Source organism: Pogoniulus pusillus, chromosome 33, assembly GCF_015220805.1.
Source record: "Pogoniulus pusillus isolate bPogPus1 chromosome 33, bPogPus1.pri, whole genome shotgun sequence".
Classification (NCBI taxonomy): Eukaryota; Metazoa; Chordata; class Aves; order Piciformes; family Lybiidae; genus Pogoniulus; species Pogoniulus pusillus.
In genome coordinates, this window is record NC_087296.1 from 15,196,874 (window position 1) to 15,211,872 (window position 14,999).

Sequence of the window (14,999 nt, forward strand, 5' to 3'; positions counted from 1 at the left end):
CTGGCACAACTTGAGACTGTCCCCTTGTTCTGTTGCTGGTTGTCTGGGAGAAGAGCCCAACCCCACCTGGCTACAGCCTCCCTGCAGGCAGCTGCAGGCAGCAATGAGCTCTGCCCTGAACCTCCTCTGCTGCAGGCTGCACCCCCCCAGCTCCCTCAGCCTCTCCTCACAGGGCTGTGCTCCAGGCCCCTCCCCAGCCTTGCTGCCCTTCTCCAAACACCTTCCAGCACCTCAACATCTCTCTGCAATTGAGGAGCCCAGAACTGGACACAGCACTCAAGGAGTGACCTGAGCAGTGCTGAGCACAGAGGCAGAAGAACCTCCCTTGTCCTGCTGCCCACACTGCTCCTGAGCCAGCCCAGGATGCCATTGGCTCTGCTGCCCACCTGGGCACTGCTGCCTCATCTTCAGCTCCTCTCTCCCAGCACCCCCAGGTGCCTCTCTGCCTGGCTACTCTCAGCCACTCTGGCCCCAGCCTGTAGTGCTTCTTGGGGTTGTTGCGGTCAAAGTGCAGAACCCTGCACTTGGCCTTGCTCAATCTCATCCCCTTGGCCTCTGCCCACCCATCCAGCCTGGCCAGGTCTCTCTGCAGGGCTCTCCTCCCCTCCAACAGCTCCACAGCTGCTCCTAGCTTGGTGTCATCTGCAAACTTACTGATGCAGGACTCAATCCCCTCATCCAGATCATCAATAAAGATGTTGAACAGGACTGGGCCCAGCACTGATTCTTGGGAGGAACACTTTAGAGATGGAATTGAAGTCAGAGATGTACTAAAGGGTGCATCAGAGTTTAGTGCACTCACCTGGACTGCTGCAGTGCTGAAAACCTGGAGAGCACTGGACAGTGTCACATAGATCACCTCTGATGACACTCACACTTGTGTCCCACTCTTCCCAAAGCACTTGGGTTGGCAAAACTTTCTTTCCTGGAACTTCTGCTGATGAAATTCATGGATTCATAGAATGGTCTGGGTTGGAAGGGACCTTCAAGACCATCCAGTTCCAATCCCTCCTGCCATGGGGTGTCCCTTCTCCCACCAGCACAGCTTGTTCAAGGCCTCATCCAACCTGGCCTTGAACACCTCCAGGCAGGGACATCCACTGCCTTCCTGGGCAACCTGTGCCAGTGTCTCACCATCTTCACTCCCAAGAATCTCTTCCTCCTCTCCAGTCTCAATCTATCCTCTCCCAGCTCAAAGCCATTGTCCTTTGTCCTGTCACTCCTAGCCCTTTGCAAAACTCCCTCCCCAGCTCTCTCAGAGCCCTGTCAGGTACTGGAAGGTTGCTCTGAGGTCTCCCTGGAGCCTTCTCTTCTCCAGGCTGAACACCCCCAGGTCCTTCAGCCTATCCTTGTAGCAGAGGTGCTCCAGTCCCCTGATCGCTTTCATGGACTGCTCCATTAAGTCCATGTCCTTCCTGTTGGTCTTTTCTCCCTAGTCACAGATGATAGGAGAGGAAATGGCCTGGAGTTGTGCCAGGGGAGGGTTAGGCTGGAGATGAGTTAAAATGTGTTTTTTGTGTGTAGGGTTAACACTCCTGGGGGAGTAACCCTGAACCTGACCCTAGGGGTCTTGGCCCCTCCCCAGGGGTGGGCCACACTCCAGGTGATGGTTAGCCCACTCCCCCAACTGCCTGCGGTATAAAAGAGGAGCACTTCCTGCTCCTCACTCTCCTCTTTTCCTGCGTTCACTCTACACACACATACACTGATACTGCATACCAGCACACCACGTGGCAGCCACGAGGCAGAGACACCATCACACTACTCGGGTTGTATCCATCCCTGTTTGTATTTTGCTGTTTTCCCTTCCTTATCCTTTGTAAACTCCCCTACCTCCAATCCCTTTTTCTAAGTTATTGTTAAACTTTTTTCCTTTTTAACTTCCAAATCGAGTGAGATTGATTTATTTGGGTATCCCTACCTTTATCTCTCTCCCTGTCTCTTGGGGAAAGGAGGGGGAAGAGGGGAGGGCACTCTATAAATTCTATAAATTGTCATTGGGTCTATTAAATTTATAAGAGTCTCTGGGAACCTGCATTTGAACCCAAGACAATTTATTTGGCGCCCAACGTGGGGCTAGGTAGAAAGAATTATTTCAGAGAATATTTAGAAGTTAAAAAACGGATATTCTGAGAGTGTTAATCATTCAGGCTTTTGCATGGCTGTTTTGGGGCTGGCTGTTAAAGTTTATGAGTTATCATGTCTTCTGGATTGTCATTGATATGGTCTGGGAATACTCTAAGCATTTGCCTGCCCGAGTCTATGCCTATTTCCTGAATTCTGTTAGTAATATCACTGTGTTTAGAAATGTTTCTGGAACATGGAATCAATCTGAGTATATGCATTGGAACACAGAAGCTCCAGATATTTTGGGGGAGAAATGGTACTGGATAACTGTTATTTCACTGTGTGTAAATGTGGGTTTGGGAATTAACAAGGTAGCTCTGAACTTGGACACGTGGAAGTATCGGGTGGGCGCCGCCATTAGGATGCTTAGGGGGAGGGGTGGCCCTCACTGCCCGAGCTGCAGCTGCGGGGGGTGGGCGACAAGTCAGACCAGTCCGACGGGTCCGGCAGCCCCGAGCGCAGGCACCGCCCCTAGCGTGGCTCCGCCCCGAACTCCGCCCCCGGTCCCGCCCAGGGCAGCCCCCCGGACCCTGCCCCCACAGCCCAGCCCCCTCCATCTGGCTCCAATTACCACGCAGCAAGTCAGATCAAACCCGAACCCTCCCACAGACACCGATCCAGGGCAAGGGACCTCTTCGGGAACCAGCACCCCCCAGCAACAGCAACCAGCTGGAAATGGACCTGATAATGGAGTTATCCTTATCAGCTCCACGCCCAGAAAGGAAATCAGGCACATAAGGCAGGAGTATGCAAGGGCAAACGGACAGTCCCTTTTAGCCTGGCTTTTGAAATGTTGGGATGCAGGAGCAGAAACCGTGGACCTAGATCAGAGGGAGGCAAAGCAGCTGGGATCCTTGTCGAGGGATGGAGGTGTGGATAAGGAGCTGGGAAGGCTCGATGGTACCCACTCACTTTGGGCCAGGCTTCTGATAGCTGTGAGGTACAGGTACCCGACTAAGGATGACATGATTTTCCATCCCCTTAAATGGACAGATATGGAACAGGGGATCTCATACCTGAGGCAAATGGCTGTACAGGAAATAATCTATGGAGCCGACCAGATGCCCTCGGACCCTGATGATGTCCGCATGAAGCCAGCCCTCTTAAAGAAACTGACACAGTGTGCCCCTTCCACATATGCCCCTACACTGGGAGCACTGCTGCTGGGCAGAGACCCCAACAACCTTCCCACAATCAGGGAGTTTGTGAATGACCTAAGACAGTTTGAAGACAGTTTGTCGAGGAAAACCTTAATTGCCACTGTAGAGACCCTCACCCAAGAAATGAACGAGCTAAAAGCCTCTTTCTCTGAAATGCAGAAGGCAGAGGATGACTGCTCCTCACCTTCAGAATGGGTGCAAGTCTCAGCTGTAAGGAACACACGCCGCCGTGCTCCTCCTCCTCCCCGCAGGAGACCAGCCCAGAGCAGACAGGGTACACACAGGGGTCACTCTGGAGAACACTGTGTGACCATGGGGAAAACATGGACAGATGGCATGGCCAGCCCACCTCAGCTCTATGGGCCAGGGTAAGGGAACTGCAGGGGACAAACACAGGGAATAACTCCTCCAGAAGAGGAGTTGCCCCAGTGTCCCGCAGGCAGCCCTCTCGCTCAAGGGGTGGTGAAGCCAGTAACTCAGGCCCATGTGCCTCATGCGGTCACACTGCTCAGAATTAGAGGTGCCCTGTCTCCAGCCAGGCGGAGGCCAGGGATAACAGAGTATATTGGGATGTGTTTGTGAAATGGCCTGGCACTTCTGAAGCCGAGAAGTACAGAGCGCTGGTAGACACCGGTGCCCAATGCACTCTGATCCCCTCCAGCCACAGGGGGACAGAAACTGTTACAATTGCAGGAGTCACAGGGGGGTCTCAGGAGTTGACTGTGCTGCAGGCTGAGATAAGCCTCACCGGGAATGTGTGGGAGAAGCACTCCATAGTAACTAGCCCGGATGCACCTTGCATCCTGGGGATCGACTTTCTCCGGGAAGGGTACTTTAAAGATCCGAAGGGGAACAAGTGGGCTTTTGGCATAGCAGCTGTAGAGACTGCAGACAAAGAGCAGCTGTCTATCATGCCTGGCTTGTCAGATGACCCTTCCGTGGTTGGTACCCACAAGGTGGAAGATGTCAAGTTACCTATTGCTTCTCATGTAGTTCATCGCAGGCAATACCGCACCAACAGAGACTCCCTGCTACCCATACAGCAGCTGATTCGCCGCCTGGAGCAGCAGCTTGTCATCAGCAAGAGCCACTCGCCCTTCAACAGCCCGATATGGCCAGTGCGAAAGGAGACAGGGGAGTGGAGACTGACTGTGGACTTCAGAGGCCTGAACGAAGTGACTCCTCCAATCAGCACAGCCGTGCCTGATATGTTGGAGCTGCAGTATGAACTGGAAACGAAGGAGGCCAAATGATATGCCACAATTGACATTGCTAATGCTTTCTTCTCCATCCCCATTGCAGAAGAATGTAGGCCTCAGTTTGCCTTCACCTGGAGAGGAGTCCAGTACCACTGGAACAGACTGCCTCAAGGGTGGAAGCACAGCCCTACAATCTGCCATAGCATCATCCAGACTGCACTGGAGAAGGGTGGAGCTCCGGAACATCTGCAGTACATTGATGACATCATTGTATGGGGTGAGACAGCAGAGGAGGTCTTCCAGAAGGGTAAGAAGATCATTAATATCCTGTTGGATGCTGGTTTTGCCATTTAGAGAAGCAAAGTGAAAGGGCCTGCCAGAGAGATCCAGTTCCTGGGAGTTCGATGGCAGGATGGCCGACGCCACATCCCCATGGATGTGGTGAATAAAGTGGCCACTATGGTGGAACCCACTAACCAGAAGGAGACACAATCCTTCCTGGGGTTTGTGGGCTTTTGGAAGATGCACATTCCCGGGTACAGTCAAATTGTGAAACCCCTCTTTGACGTTACAAGAAAGAGGAATAACTTTGGGTGGGGACCTGAGCAGCAGGCGGCATTTGACCAGATCAAACGAGAGGTGGTCCATGCCATGGCCTTGGGACCAGTCCGAACCGGCCCAGAGATTAAGAACATTCTCTACACAGCAGCCGGTGAGAATGGTCCTAGCTGGAGCCTATGGCAGAAAGCTCCTGATGAGACAAGAGGCCGCCCACTCGGGTTCTGGAGCAAGGCGTACAAAGGCTCAGAGAGCAACTATACCCCCACAGAGAAAGAAATCCTAGCTGCCTATGAGGGAGTCAGAGCTGCCTCTGAGGTGATTGGGACGGAGTCACCACTCCTTTTAGCTCCAAGGCTTCCAGTCCTGACTTGGATGTTTAAAGGGAAGGGTTCGACTCCGCACCATGCCACAGATGCCACTTGGAGTAAGTGGATGGCTCTGATAACTCAGAGGGCTAGGATGGGGACTCTCAAGCGCCCAGGCATTGTAGAGGTCATTACCAACTGGCCAGAGGGCACTGAATTTGGAAAGCCATCAGAAGAGAAGGCAGTGACCCGTGCCGAGGAAGCCCCCCCATACAGTGACCTTCCTGAGGAGGAAAAGGCATCTGCTCTCTTCACAGATGGATCCTGCCCTCTTGTAGGCAGCAAGCAGAGATGGAAGCTGCCGTCTGGAACCCCACATGCAGGGTTGCAGAGGCAAGAGATGGAGAAGGTGAATCCAGCCAGTATGCTGAGGTGAAAGCCATCCAGCTGGCCCTGGACATTGCAGAACGAGAGCAGTGGCCAATGCTATACATCTACACCGACTCATGGATGGTAGCAAATGCCTTATGGGGGTGGCTGAAGGAGTGGAAGAGAAATGATTGGCAGAGAAAAGGGAAGCCTATTTGGGCTGCTGATCTCTGGCAAGACATTTCTGCATGCCTAGACAAACTACCAGTTAAAATCCGACACATCAGTGCTCACATCCCAAAGAGCAGAGCCACTGAAGAACAGCAGCATAACCACCAAGCTGACCAGGCTGCCCACATCTGCCAGATTGACCTGGACTGGAAGCACAAAGGTGAACTGTTCTTAGCTCGGTGGGCACATGACTCTTCTGGCCACCAAGGAAGAGATGCCACATACCAATGGGCCTGAGACAGATCCGTGGACATATCCATGGAGGCCATAACTCAGGTTATCCGTGAATGTGACATCTGTGCCACCATAAAGCAAGCCAAGCGCATGAAGCCTTTGTGGTACGGGGGAAGGTGGTCAAAGTACAGGTATGGGGAGGCCTGGCAGATTGATTACATCACTCTGCCTCGGTCTCGCAGTGGCAAGCAGTATGTGTTAACCATGGTGGAGGGAAGCACGGGGTGGCTGGAAACCTACCCAGTACCTCATGCTACTGCCCGTAACACCACTCTGGGCCTGCAGAGCCACATCCTGTGCAGACCTGGCACCCCAGAGAGAATAGAGTCAGACAATGGGACCCATTTCAAGAACCACCTTGTAAGCAGCTGGGCAAAAGAGCATGGGATAGAATGGGTTTACCACATCCCATACTACCCACAAGCTGCAGGAAAGATTGAGCGACACAATGGCCTGCTGAAAACCACCCTGAAGGCTATGGGAGGTGGAACTCTCAGAAACTGGGGGAAGCACCTTGCAGAAGCCACTTGGCTGGTGAACAGCAGGGGATCAGTCAGCAAAGCTGGTCCTGCTCAGTCTGCCCTATTGCCTGTAGTTGAGGGAGATGGAGTTCCTGTAGTCTGTGAAAGGAATCTACTGGGAAAGACTGTGTGGGTTGCTCCTGCCTCTGGTGGGGGAAAACCTATCAAAGGGGTGGTATCTGCAGAGGGTCCTGGTCATACATACTGGGTGATGATGGAAACTGGTACTATAGAGTGTGTCCCTCAGAGAAATCTCTCTTTAGCTGAAAAGGTTTTGAAATCTCAGAGTTGATTCCATGTGTTCCAGATATTTCAGGTTATCTTGTATTATAGTTGTATAATAGTTGTGCAATACTTGTATTATAGTTCATAAGGGGTTACAAGTTGTTTTTGTAGTTATACCCTCACCACTACACGGCGTCCAACAGAACCTACATCACACCAGCAGCTATCCAGAGTCCTACAGCATCACATCACACCACGGCGTCCAACCAGAACCCTGCATCTGATTTGTCACTGATGCCCTGCAGTGAGAGACTGTTCCTGATTTCCCTCCAGAGGATGTCTACAGCCATCTCATCCACACCTGTTCCCCTGATGCCAGACACCAAGAGAGACTGTTCCTGATGTTTTTTCTTCACAGAGGGAAAAGACTTTCCTGAGTTCCAACAAGAACTGTTCCTGTTTCACTGACTTTTCCTCCGTTCCTGTCCTGCTCACACCTCACCAACCTGCACCGGACCAGAGGAGCACATCGCCTTGCGATACAGCCGGGGACCAAGAAGGACTTCACGAACTCTTAACCCATGGACACTTTTCCCATCTTTGGAGAAGAAGACTGTTCGTAGGAAAGTGGAAGTGGTCTAACTAAGGGGTGGAATGTGTAGGGTTAACACTCCTGGGGGAGTAACCCTGAACCTGACCCTAGGGGTCTTGGCCCCTCCCCAGGGGTGGGCCACACTCCAGGTGATGGTTAGCCCACTCCCCCCCACTTCCTGCGGTATAAAAGAGGAGCACTTCCTGCTCCTCACTCTCCTCTTTTCCTGCGTTCACTCTACACACATATACACTGATACTGCATACCAGCACACCACGTGGCAGCCACGAGGCAGAGACACCATCACACTACTCGGGTTGTATCCATCCCTGTTTGTATTTTGCTGTTTTTTCCCTTCCTTATCCTTTGTAAACTCCCCTACCTCCAATCCCTTTTTCTAAGTTATTGTTAAACTTTTCCTTTTTAACTTCCAAATCGAGTGAGATTGATTTATTGGGGTGTCCCTACCTTTCTCTCTCTCCCTGTCTTTTGGGGAAAGGAGGGGGAAGAGGGGAGGGCACTCTATAAATTCTATAAATTGTCATTGGGTCTATTAAATTTATTAGAGTCTCTGGGAACCTGCATTTGAACCCAAGACATTTTGCTAGAGTGGTCAGGGACTGGCACAGGCTGCCCCGGGAGGAGGTGTTCAAGAAACCTGTGAGACATGGTTTGATGGCCATGCTGAGGTTGGGCTGAGGGCTGGACTGGATGATGCCAGAGGGCTTTTCCAACCCAAGCAGTGCTGTGATTCTGTGAAATTACAGCAACTCTTTTTGAGGGTTGAAGACATCCAACACCTTGTTGAGATGTGTCAGTCCTGGGATCAGGAGGAGCGGACAGCAGAGTCCTTGCAGCGTAGTGGAGTCGTGCATTCAGCTGGACAGCTGCAGGTGGGGGTTTGTGCTGCTGATGCTCTGATCTTGCAGAAAGGTTATTTTGTTATGGTACAAGCCCAGCTGGAAAGCCACAGCTGCTGTGATGCAAGCTGGTGAATGGCTGAAGTATAGAATTTGTTTCTTGAAGGCCATCAGAGCAAACTCCACTCCAGCAAGGGTTCTGCTCAGCATTCTTTTGTGTCTCTTGCTTTTCCTGCAGACCAACGCAGAGCAGCACATTCTTGTCATAATGGGCAGCAGTCTGTCCTGTCACCTGGAGAAGGGAAGAGCCTGGCCCCCACCTTGCTTCAACCTCCTCTGAGGCAGGTGTAGGAGGTGATGAGGTCATCCTTCTCTGCAAGTCTCCCTCTTCTGAAGACTAAATCACCCCAGTTCCCTCAGCCCCTCTTCACTTGTGTTCAAGGCCCTTCACCAGCTTGGTTGCTCTTCTTTGGTCACACTCCAGCCCCTCAATGTCCTTCTTGAAGTGCAGGGTCAAAATCTGAAGACAGTATTTGAGGAGTGGCCTCCCTGGTGCTGAGCAGAGCGGGACAGCTGCACCCCTAGGGCTGCTGGCCACACTGTTCAGAGCAGGACTCCCCCCTTCAGCAGAGGCCTCCTTGAGCTGATTCTGAGAAGTTCAAGCTAGAAGTTCAAGGCTAAAGGTGAAGCTGCAGGTTCCAGATGATCTTTGCTAGCTTTCTGTGGGACAGCAGATGACTGTGGGAGGCCATGGAGGGATCCCACAATTTGTTCACCCTGCACAGTAGCTGGGATGATGCTGAAGCAGCTCTGCCTTCCAGCTTGGAGAGGTCACTGTGTTTCTTTGGAATCTTTTTGGAGATGTTTCCATGGTTTGTCAGATCTAAAAATGAGCTCTGGTCAGCACACTCTGAAATGAGGAGAGGATTGTTTGCAGGAGTATATAAGGCAGGCAGATCATTGTTTAGTCCCAGGGAAGCAGGCAGAGCTGCAGACAGGCTGTGAAAATCCCCTTCAGATCTCTAGGACTTTACTTTGGTGGTGCTTGCAGCTGAGGGCTTCTGCCTGCCCTGCTGCTCACCTGTCTCACACACCTGCTCTTGACTGGCCTGAGAAGCACTCTAGAAATCTTGCCTTTGGTGGATGTGTTTTAGTGCCTGCCCCTGTCAGTGGGGCTTGGAAGCTCAGTATTCCTCAAGCAGTAGAAAATCCATTCTCTACCTCACAGCAGGGAACACTTGAGCATATTCTCTGGTTGATTTAGAGCCATTCAAGCCTGGCCTGTAAAAGCAGATTTGGTGATGCAGTCTTGGTGTGTTCTGTCACTGTTGTTGTTCCTAACCCAGGTCTCCTTGGTGGGAATGTCTGCAGTAGACAGCCTTGGGTGGTGTAGTTTGAAGGCTGAGTGCTGGGCAGCAGATCAGTGAGTCCAGCACCTTCTTTGCAGACCTTCAGCTGAGAAGAGAGCTGCACCTGATTAAATCCCAAGCACAAATCCATACTGGGCAGAGAATGGCTGAGAGCAACCTGCAGAGAAGGCCTTGGGGGTGTCAGTTGGTGCCAAAGTGCCCAGGAGCCAGCACTGGTCGCTGGCAGCCCAGAGCCAGCTGTGTGCTGGCTGCAGCCAGAGCAGGGAGAGCAGCAGCACAGGGAGGGGATTCTGCCCCTCTGCTCTGCTCTGCTCTGCTCTGCTCTGCTCAGCCCTCACCTGCAGCACTGCCTCCAGCTCTGGGAACCCAGCACAAGAAGGACCTGAATCTGCTGGAGAGAGTCCAGAGGAGGCCACAAAGATGATCAGAGGTCTGGAGAACCTCCCCTGTGGGAACAGGCTGGGAGAGTTGTGGCTGTTGCAGCCTGGAGAAGAGAAGGCTCCAAGGGAGAACTCAGAGCAGCCTTCCAGTACCTGAAGGGGGCTCCAGGAGAGCTGGGGAGGTGTTTAAGGCCAGGCTGGATGTGGCCTTGAGCAAGCTGTGCTGGTGAGAGGTGTCCTTGCCCATGGCAGGGGTTGGAACTGCCTTCCAGACCAAGCCATTTTAGGATTCTATGTCTCTGTCATCTGTGCTTCTCCTTGACTGCTGTGCTGAGCACACACTGTGGCAGACCCTTGTAGGCATCACCTCAGGGGTGATGCCTGAAGCTTCGTTCACCCCTTGCACAGAAGCAGGAGCTGTGTTGTACTTTTTCATTGTTGGTTTGCAGAGAGGGTTCTTGAGACACAAAGCAGGAGGGATTGTGTGTAGTGAGAGCTCCTTTGGACATCTGAGGGTGCTAAAGCATTCTCTGATAGAACTCACACACAAAGGCCTGATGGAGAAGGCTGAGAGGGTGTCTGAGCAATGTTTAGAGAGCTCTGTCAAGACGGGGCCAGGCTCTTTGCAGTGGCATCCTGGGATAGGGCAAGGGGTGGTGAACACCACCTGGAACCCAGGAAGGTTCTGCCTCAACATGAGGAGAATCTTGTTTGGTGTGAGGGTGCTGGAGGCCTGGAGCAGCTGCCCAGAAGGTTGTGGAGTCTCCTTCTCTGGAGACTTGGGAAGAGACTTTTTAGGCTCTCAGGGAGTGCCAGGACTGGGGGGAATGGAGCAAAGCTGGAGGTGGGGAGAGTGAGGCTGGAGGTGAGGAGGAAGTTGTTGAGCAGGAGAGTGGTGAGAGGCTGGAATGGGTTGCCCAGGGAGGGAGTTGAGGCCCCATGGCTGGAGGTGTTTAAGGCCAGGCTGGCTGAGGCTGTGGGCAGCCTGCCCTAGGGTAGGGTGTCCCTGGACATGGCAGGGGGTTGGAACTGCCTGATCCTTGTGGTCTCTTCCAACCCTGACTGATTCTATGATTCTATGATATGTTCCTGTGTGCCCTGCCCCGGGTGACCCTGCTCTGGCAGGTGGTTGGACTAGATGATCTCTGAGGTCCTTTCCAGCCATGCTCTGGTTCCATGATTCTATGACCAATTAGTGCTTATCAGATTTCATCTGCATGTCTCCACAGAAAGGATCTGACTGAACAGCTCTCCAAGGTCCATGCTCTAAGCCCTCCAGCATCTCCAGCAGGGTGATGTGGCAGGGCTGTGCTCAGAGGGCTCGGAGAGGGCTGTGTCCATGAGAGCTGGTGCAGGCCATTCCTGCAAGGCATCCTGGCTCTGGCAGCAAGGGGCAGTGCCATGTGACTCTTGTCAACATTGACAGCTGCTCCTTCCCACACACTGCTCTGCAGACTGCCATGGGGGTGATCTGCGGGTCTTACCTACCTGATCTACCACCTCCGAAGGGCACAGCTTGAGAGGTCATCCTGGCACTTAAAAACAGGAGGCAATGGCATGACCTCCCCTACTCTGCAGCAGTTTTAACCCCATCCTGTTTCCAACCCCACCTTCAGCAGGGAGTCCTATCAGACACTGTCAGCAGCCCAGGAGCTGCTGCTGCATGTCAGGACAGAGCCCACAGAGCACACTAAAATATGGGAACAGGCTTCGGCTCCTCATGCTTTAATTCTTCTTTTTTTTATCCCTGTTTTCATTCTCAAAACTGTTTGAATCCAAGAAGACTTTTTTTTGCCTCCTTTCCACTTCTGTTTTGTTTGCTGGAGCCCTGCCTACTGCCCTGTTTGGAAGTCGAGGCTCTCTCTAGTTTTCCATTTCTGGAATAGTCATTCACCACTCAGTGTTTCTTGTGCAAGCCCTCAGAATTTACAGTGTGTTTATTGCTCTCTCACCAGCTGCATTTTCCCTCCTGTCATGTTTTGCTTCAACATCTCTTTCAGGTGCTGGTAGATGGATTTTGTTCACTAAATAATTCTGGTGGAAGCCCAGGAGTTTAAGTGACACTTTTCCTAAAGCAGCAACTTCATCAGCTAACCAAAATGTAAGGGATTAACAGAATTTGTTGAACCAGCAAAATTAAAGACAAAGTTGATGAGGTAATACATTTTTTAGCAGTAAACTAGAGTGCAAAAGATAGAGGTTGTGCAGACTGCTGCAGGCATGCACAGCAAAACACAGTAAAAGACAACAAAAGGCAGTAAACCCCAGCAAACCAAAGAGATGCTTGTTCAGAGGAGCTTGTAAAAGCTGGTAAAATGAAAGAGTACAAATAACCTGCTGGAGAGGGTCCAGCAGAGGCCAAGAAGACAATCAGAGGCTGGAGAACCTTCTCCATGGGGACAAGCTGAGAGAATTGGGGCTGTTCAGCCTGGAGAAGAGAAGGCTCCAGGGAGATGTTAGAGCAACCTTCCAGTAACTAAAGGGGCTCCAGGAGAGCTAGGGAGGGACTTCTGACATGGGCTGGGAGTGACAGGATGAGGGACAACGGCTTTGATCTGGGAGAGGGGAGAGTGAGAGTGGAGATGAGGAAGAAATTCTTGAGAGGGAGGGTGGTGAGACACTGGCACAGGTTGCCCAGGGAGGCTGTGGATGCCCCTGCCTGGAGGTGTTCAAGACCAGGCTGGATGAGGCCTTGGGCAAGCTGTGCTGGTGAGAGGTGTCCCTGCCTATGGCAGGGGGCTGGAACTGGGTGAGCTTTAGGGTCTCTTCCAACCCAAGCCATGCTGTGATTCAGGAACCTGAGCTGGGTGTTTCATGAGGGTGCAGCTAAGGTGCTTTGCCTTTATGGGTGCTGCAGCTGAGAGGGGAAGTGAAGAGCATAAGAAGTAGCCAGAGCATAAGACTGGGAAGAAGAAAGGGGAGGTGTGTGAAAGAAACTGGAGCAGAAGTGGCAAGGAAGGAACACCCTGAGGGGAAGATCAGCACACTACAAGCTGGAAAAACAGGAGCAGCTGAGTGGCAGCATAGCCTGTAGCAGAGGCTGTACTGGGGCCACTGCTGTCTTGGCCAACACCTTACCAGCCTGGGACAGGGAAACCATAGAGCACTTCATAATTATCTCTTTTCCTTTTTGCAGCTCTGGAAGTGGAAATGTGGAAGGAATCCAGGAAGTAAATGGAAAGCTGGGATGTGCTCTTGCACATGGGAAAGTCCTGGGCCACCTGACAGTGCAGTGGTGCAGGAGCAGTGATGAGAAGCTGGCTTTGCTTCCAGTGATGGGATGTTCTCTGGCTTTGCTGTGGGACTGCATTTCTCATCTTGCTTGTTCTCTGCCCTCTGCTTAAGGGCACAGTTTAAGGGCAGGCATTCTGGGGAGGCAGGCTCGTAAAGGAAATCTGCATCTATCCTTTGGTTTAAGCTGTCTTGTTAAAGTAGTGTCAGCATCAAGCTTTAGTCTCGTTTGAAGCCTGGCCATGGAATGATTCTTTGCTGAAAATGAAGAATATTTGAGAGTCTTTCTCTTCCTGCTGTAGTCCTTTCTGGCTTTTGTTCAGGATGTCCATGGAAAGTTGAACTCTAGACATATCATGAGACAGCCTGTGCTAGGTGTCAGCTGCATGTTTCAGGAGAAGATGCTGGAGGAGATGGCTTGAACGAGCATGCAGACTTCTGGCTGCTCACCAGCAGCATCCCAAACTCCCCTTTGGGTTGCTGGTCACTGGTTAGCACTGTGAAGGGGCATGGACAAGACAGAAAGCTTTAGCCACTGAACCCCCTCCCTCTTCTGCTCTCGTGGTGTCTAGAATTCTGTAAACAGACAGAGGCAGTTTTGCTTCCAGAGAGCTCTCAGCCCAGATGTTGGTCCCAACTAGCTATTTCAGGCCAGTCAGACTCTCATGGAAGATAGATTAATAAGGGAAACATGGACAGATCCCGGCCTCCTGTGTGACTGGTGGGAGCCATGACAATAATAACCATTTCTTTTAATAGTCTTCCATCCATCAAGCACTGAAAGCTGTAGCTTTTCCTTTGGTGCAAAGATCAGAAATGTGGAGAGCTTGGTTTTCCTGAGCTTGCCCAACATCTGTGTTTCCAGCATCACTGGGGGAACGCAGGACACCCTGCCCAGTGTCATTAAAAACCACCCTTTTGGCTGCAGCCTGTGCCATCAAAAGGGCTGTAGCTGTCTCCTATGTCTTGTTCTAGGAAGCTGAAGTCTGCTCTTTGGGCTTTTCCAGGACTCTCTTACTGTGAGGAGCATAGATGGGAGTTGTGTTTGTCCTCTCAGAATGCCTTCAAGTTGTTTGCCTTCCTTACCCAGACAACTGAGCTGTCTCCCAGTAGTGAAATGGTTCCCCAGTGGCAGCAGTGTTTTACTGATCCTTGTGTTGCTCATTGGCTCAAGACAGAACTGATTTTGGAGGTGATTTAGTAAGCTGTAACATCTGGAAAAGTTTATGTTGAAGCCTGGCTGCAGTTTAGTTCTTTACCTTTTGGCTCTTTCATTTGATCTGGATTGGAAATCTTGAATGTGCTTTAGATGTGCTCGTGGAAGGAAAGGTACAAGAGAAAAGGCAGGAGGATCTCACTGTTTCCACTGGGGGGTTTGAATTCTGCCCATTTGGAAGGAAGGTCCCCACCTAATGCCACTGTAAAGGCTGGAGGCTTGTCAGTGTGAGGTGAGAGGTGCAGCTGGAGGTGGCTGGCTGTGTCCTGCAGGCAAACCCTCTGCTCATCCATGCCTGATAGGAAGGCTGAGGAGAGATTTGTGCTGACTCAGGGTATCCTCCACCCAGCACTGAGGTGCTTCCCAAATCCAACTGTAGCTTCTCTGGGAGCAGGGGAAGGGGAGAAGTCCCTGACTT